Here is a 5,886-nt window from a genome sequence, read left to right on the forward strand (position 1 = left end):
TTACCATGACCACCGCTTCCCACAAACCCCTGCTGTAAACAGACTGCGCACATGGTGAGAACCCCCCACCCACCCACCCCCGTTAAAATAAAAATAAAAACAGTACTTCTTTTTAACTACAATGTACAGGCTCTTTAATTATTAAAGGACAATCATTAAAATAATTGTATTCTCATTCAATTGTTATCAAATCACTTTCCAAAATCATTTCCTAAATAAAGACTATTACAGTAGTGTTTTAACTTAAGTTACCCAATCTATTTCAAGAAAAGGGGTTCGTAATAAAATTACTATGTATATAAACAAATGTTGACTTAAAAGTTTTAACTTGGTTTTGATCACATTGATCATGATAGAAAAGTTTGGAGCAAATCTATGGAGTTCTATACTGTTCATAATTAAATAAATAAATACTTAATTAAATAAATAAATGTGACCTCATGCAAATACACAATCGACCAATAAATCTCTCATAAATATATAAAGAGATCATGAAATGAGGAAAAAGCTGCACACAGATTTTAAATTAGCCATTATATTATTCAATATATTTCATTTTGCTTTAAAAACCTGTTCATTATTTTAAAACAGCATTTTAAAATATTCATTTTATTCATGTGGGATATTATTATAATTCTACGTCTTTTTTCAGAACCTTGGATTTCAAAATCAATATTTTCCAAAGTAGCTTTGTTTTTATTTCATGTTGCTGTTTTTCACAATGGCTTATTTATTTCATGAAGACCTTTTTCAGGAGAATGAGTCTATCTGTCAATCAAACTAGACAAGGCGGAGACACTTTTGTGATTGGCTACTCCTTTGCTCAGACATGAGCAGCAGCAACCTAACTACATCGATCGAAGATGCTTCACCAAACGTGACGGCGCAATGCACACCCCTCAACACTAGGGGGAGTATGCACCTCAACACATCCACAGTGTTACACGAAATTGGGCAGTTTTGGTTCTAAATTTGTGGATAAAAGTGGCTTTGGGCGAGTGTGCATAATTCAGTTGGTTTTGTGGTCGGTTCGGCAATTTTCATCTTCTCATTAACATCTAGTAGTGGCCTGTTGGAGTTCCACAAAACTTCTATGAACTGGAGTTCCATGAACGCAACATGTTGCGTGTGGGAGGGGCTACCAGTTAATGCTTTAGCCTGATAGCCACATGGAGCGGTTGCCTGTGCTTATCTCAGTAAAAATGCATGGATGCACAATGCACATGGAGTGTTAAAAGATCAGGTTTATTTATTTTGAATAGTTCCACATGATGACAATGTTTCCATGTTTGAGTTCATGAGATCATCCCAGAGAGCCTCTGCTTCAGGTCCTGCAGTCAAACTACGTCTTAAGGCCTGTACACACCGGGACGAATATTTGCCAGGCGTTATTCGCCAGCGTTTTCGCCACATTTTTTGTGTTTACACCCAGGCGATTTTCGCTGACGATGAGCCGAGTGAACACGCAATTTCATTCCCTGACATTAGATGGCGCTTAATGTAAAACAGAAATACTCCTGTACACAAGGTGGCGCTGCGCAACTTCACGCTTCTTAAAGTCGCTTTTCGCTCAGAAGAAGAGAGCAAGTATTTGCTTGTCAGAATCATACAAAGAAAACATGAATATTTCAAGCACCAGTAGCTCCAACTGGTGCTTGGTTCGGGGATATTTTAGAATGTCCGTCATTATTTCTTCGCGGCAGAGTAGACGCTACTCGGCGTCTATCTTCTTCGCTGGTATGTGTGCTCAGCAAGGCAGTTTTGTGTTTGAGCGCCCCCAAGTTGTGTTTTACTGTAACTTCAGAAGCTCCAGACACGTGTGCAAAAGCGCCATTCTCATTGGTCGAATAGATTTCGACGCGAGGCGTCAAAAAAAACGAACCCGAGGCGTTTTTTTTTTGACGCTTTGACGCATGCCGTTTTTTCGCGTCGGTGTGCACACTCTCATTGGTGCCCTTTGTTTAGTCACGAGGCGTTAAACGTCGGCGAAAATCGCCGGTGAAATTCGTCCCGGTGTGAACGGGCCTTTACGTGTAAATCAGAGCGCCCAGGCAGCGCGAGAGTGAGTGTGTGAGCGCAAGTTAAGGGTCTCTTGCCCAGTTCCCTGGAAAAGTAATAATAAAAAAATGTTTCCTCCAAAGTACAGAGCCTGATTTTTGGAGTAAACCCTGGCTGCAGAATTGCTCAATCAATCCCGGATCTCCGCTGCGTTTTCCGACCACGGTCAGAAACGTCATCGGGAAAAATAAAATCAGAGGACCTGATTATAATAATTTTCTCATTGAAAATAGAAAAAAATCATAAGGTTCATGAGGCCTGAGCAGGTTTGTCCCGCTTTGCGCAGCTGCCTGGTCTAAGTCTGTCGGTCCCCCAGCTCGCCTCCTGTGAGCCGACACAGTGTGAGGCACGATGTGAGCTCTGAGTGAATGGCGTAAGAATGAGGTATGTTTCAACGGGGGACTTATAGACGTGGACGACCGGAGCTCCTCTTTGGTTTGGTTCACACAAACCCTCAAACTACAAAAACAGAGTCATCCATGTTTGCTGCAGCAGACAGATTGTTTGTCTCTATTTGATCTCTAATGTCAGCAAAGCCGTGCATATATCACTGAAACATGTAATCTCTCTGACTGGCACACCGCTGAGCGGGTATCGAGGTCGATTTCCATGGATGAGCCAATGAGCGTTTAGATCCCGCCCACTTTCACTGATTGACAGATAGACTCATTCTCCTGAAAAAGGTCTTCATGAAATAAATAAGCCATTGTGAAAAACAGCAACATGAAATAAAAACAAAGCTACTTTGGAAAATATTGATTTTGAAATCCAAGGTTCTGAAAAAAGACGTAGAATTATAATAATATCCCACATGAATAAAATGAATATTTTAAAATGCTGTTTTAAAATAATGAACAGGTTTTTAAAGCAAAATGAAATATATTGAATAATATAATGGCTAATTTAAAATCTGTGTGCAGCTTTTTCCCCATTTCATGATCTCTTTATATGTTTATGAGAGATTTATTGGTCGATTGTGTATTTGCATGAGGTCATATTTATTTATTTAATTAAATATTTATTTATTTAATTATGAACAGTATAGGACTCCATACAAATCAAGGTAAAAAGTCAATTCAGCTTTTAGCCATATGTGAAAAGGTCATTTTAATTTATTTTTGCCTAAGCTTTACTGTTCTTTATTTTTCACTTTAAACTTTGTAAGTTGTGTTAAGTAATCATTCATATGGACAATGAACTTATAGCAATATTTAGCCCTAGATAAATAAAAGGTGCTTGCTGTAAAATGAAAATTGATCTTGAGAGAATGGTTCATTTGCAGAGATGTGATTGATTTGCAAAGACATTTGAAATAATACCACATACATGTTTGCCACTTTTAATTGCATTTTTAAGCAGGGTTTTAGTACGATTTTTTTTCTGTTCTGCTGCAGACGTACAATATAATGTGTATGGCCATTGATATACCCTACCAGAGGTCACAATTTGCATGAGAATTAACAGCTAGTAAATTAAATGTATATTCAGAGCACATCTTCATTTAATTCATCAGACTTTTGTTACCGTGCTTGGCAGAACCTGTCCCGCCTCCAGCTAGTCAGAAACATCTGTGCAGTTAATAATTGTGATAAAAAGCTTACACAAATGCTAAATTATCTCCTCTATCCCCTCCCTTTTTCTGTTTCCCCCTTGTGCAAGACTTGAAACAGTTGATGCACCTCTGGGCGGTGTTTGGTTTATCTGTGTTTCATGGCTATTCTTCCACAACTGTGCCTTTCACGGCTCAGTTCTGAAGCTGTGTTAAGGATTATTGCAAAAGCCTTTTCCTCATTTATAAAAGAAACGTGCCCTCTATGTAGCCTATTGTGACACTTAGCATTTATTAAAACATTGAAGAACTGTGACATTTATAAACATATAATCTTGACACCAATGGTCGTGCATCAGACAGACAATTACCTGTAGGCTGAGGTTACATCATGTGCACTTATGAAACAGGATCTTCAAGAGAGCATTCTTCATCTGTGCAAATGCTTTCAAGTTCCATGAGTTAATTCACTGGTCACTAGTTTCTACAATTACCGTAGCTGATAACACATCTAAATATGATTGCTTTTGTTATTATTTTGAAATAGAGGGCATTTATGGTTTGTGCAGGTGTGATTTCTCATGTCCAGGATCAAATGTAATGTTGGACAATAGTAGCATGCCTTCAAATTTATCTGATTCAATTTTTGAAAAAAGGAAAAAACACATTTTTTATGCTTCTGTAAGTGTACATGTGTGCCAACATTTGATTTATTTGTGTGGTTTTGTCTATGAGAGGACAGAAATTAGTTAAGTGCTTTCAAGTGGATTGAAAGCTGCAACAAATCCCTTTCATAATTTCATGGAAAAGAAAGCTGACCAAATAAAGTGGGATTGAGATGAACTAGTTTCCAATGGTTGCCTTTTTGGTTGCAACTTTAGAAGAAATTGAACACTAAGTGGCTGTGCTAAACTGTGTTAGAGCAATTTGTAACTTATTTTCTCAATTTTGTCTCCTTTTATGAAGAAATGTGAGCTAGGGGATCAAACTCATTCCGATGCAGTGCTTGTTAGTGTTTTGAATAAACATCAGTGCAGTCTCAAGTGCTGTCTGAGAGCACAATGTTTCATTGTGGTTTTAACAAAGGCTCCCAGGTCTACTGACAGTGCCTTATTGTTGGCACATCCATGCCTTGTGATACAGCATTCACTCATTGTCCGGCTAGGACAAAACTTTTCATCTTCATTTGTTTCTTGTGCAATCAAAGATTGATTTAGCCATTTTGAGATGCTCTTTTAGTGGGTGTGGTAGTTGATGACAGATAAACAAAATAAAGAATAATCTTTTATTTTGAAATCTGTCTTTGAGTTCAAAATTAGAGTAATTGTTACTTCCAGGTGCAGCATTGGAAGTAAGTGCTGCTTTCAGTTGAACAATGGTTAGACTCTTGATGTTCAAGTTTGTTAACCGGGAAGGATTGATGTTTTTCTCATGAATACAGTGGTGGACAGAATTGTTTATACCCTTCAGTTAAAGAAAGAAAGTCCACAATGCTCACTGAAATGACTTGAAAAGTTCAAAGGTAACAATAAATTAAAATTAATTGAAAATTAAACAATCAAAATAAGCCATTACTTTTGAGTTGTTGATTAACAGAATTATATTTAAATGAAAAAAGTAATGAAATAGGGCTAGACAAAAATGATGCTACCTCCATAACTTAATATTTTGTTGCACAACCTTTTGAGGCAATGACTGCAATTAAACAGTTTCTGTAGTTGTCAATGAGCCTTCTGCACCTGTCCACAGGTATTTTGGCCCACCCCTCATGAGCAAACTGCTCCAGTTGTCTCAGGTTTGATGGGTGTCTTCTCCAAATGGCATGTGTCAGCTCCTTCCACAGATCTTCAATGGGATTCAGATCTGGGCTCATAGAAGGCCACTTCAGAATAGTCCAACACTTTTCTCTTAGCCATATTTGGGTGTTTTTGGCTGTGTGTTTGGATCGTTGTCCTGTTGGAAGACCCATGACCTGTGACTGAGACCAAGCTTTCTGACACTAGGCAGCACATTTCTATCCAGAATGCCTTGATAATCTGGAGATTTCCTTTTACCTTGGACAACTTCAAGACTGCCTGTGCCAGATGCTGCAAAGCAGCCCCAAAACAGAACTGAGCCTCCTCCATGTTTCACAGTAGGGACAGTGTTCTTTTCGTTGAATGCATCATTTTTGAGACTACGAACATAGAGCTGATGTGCCTTACAAAAAGCTCCAGTTTGGTCTCATCTGTCCAAAGGACATTTTCCCAGTAGCTTTGAGGCTTGTCAACATGCATTTT

The sequence above is a fragment of the Oryzias latipes genome, chromosome 22 (genome assembly GCF_002234675.1).
Source record: "Oryzias latipes chromosome 22, ASM223467v1".
NCBI lineage: Eukaryota > Metazoa > Chordata > Actinopteri > Beloniformes > Adrianichthyidae > Oryzias > Oryzias latipes.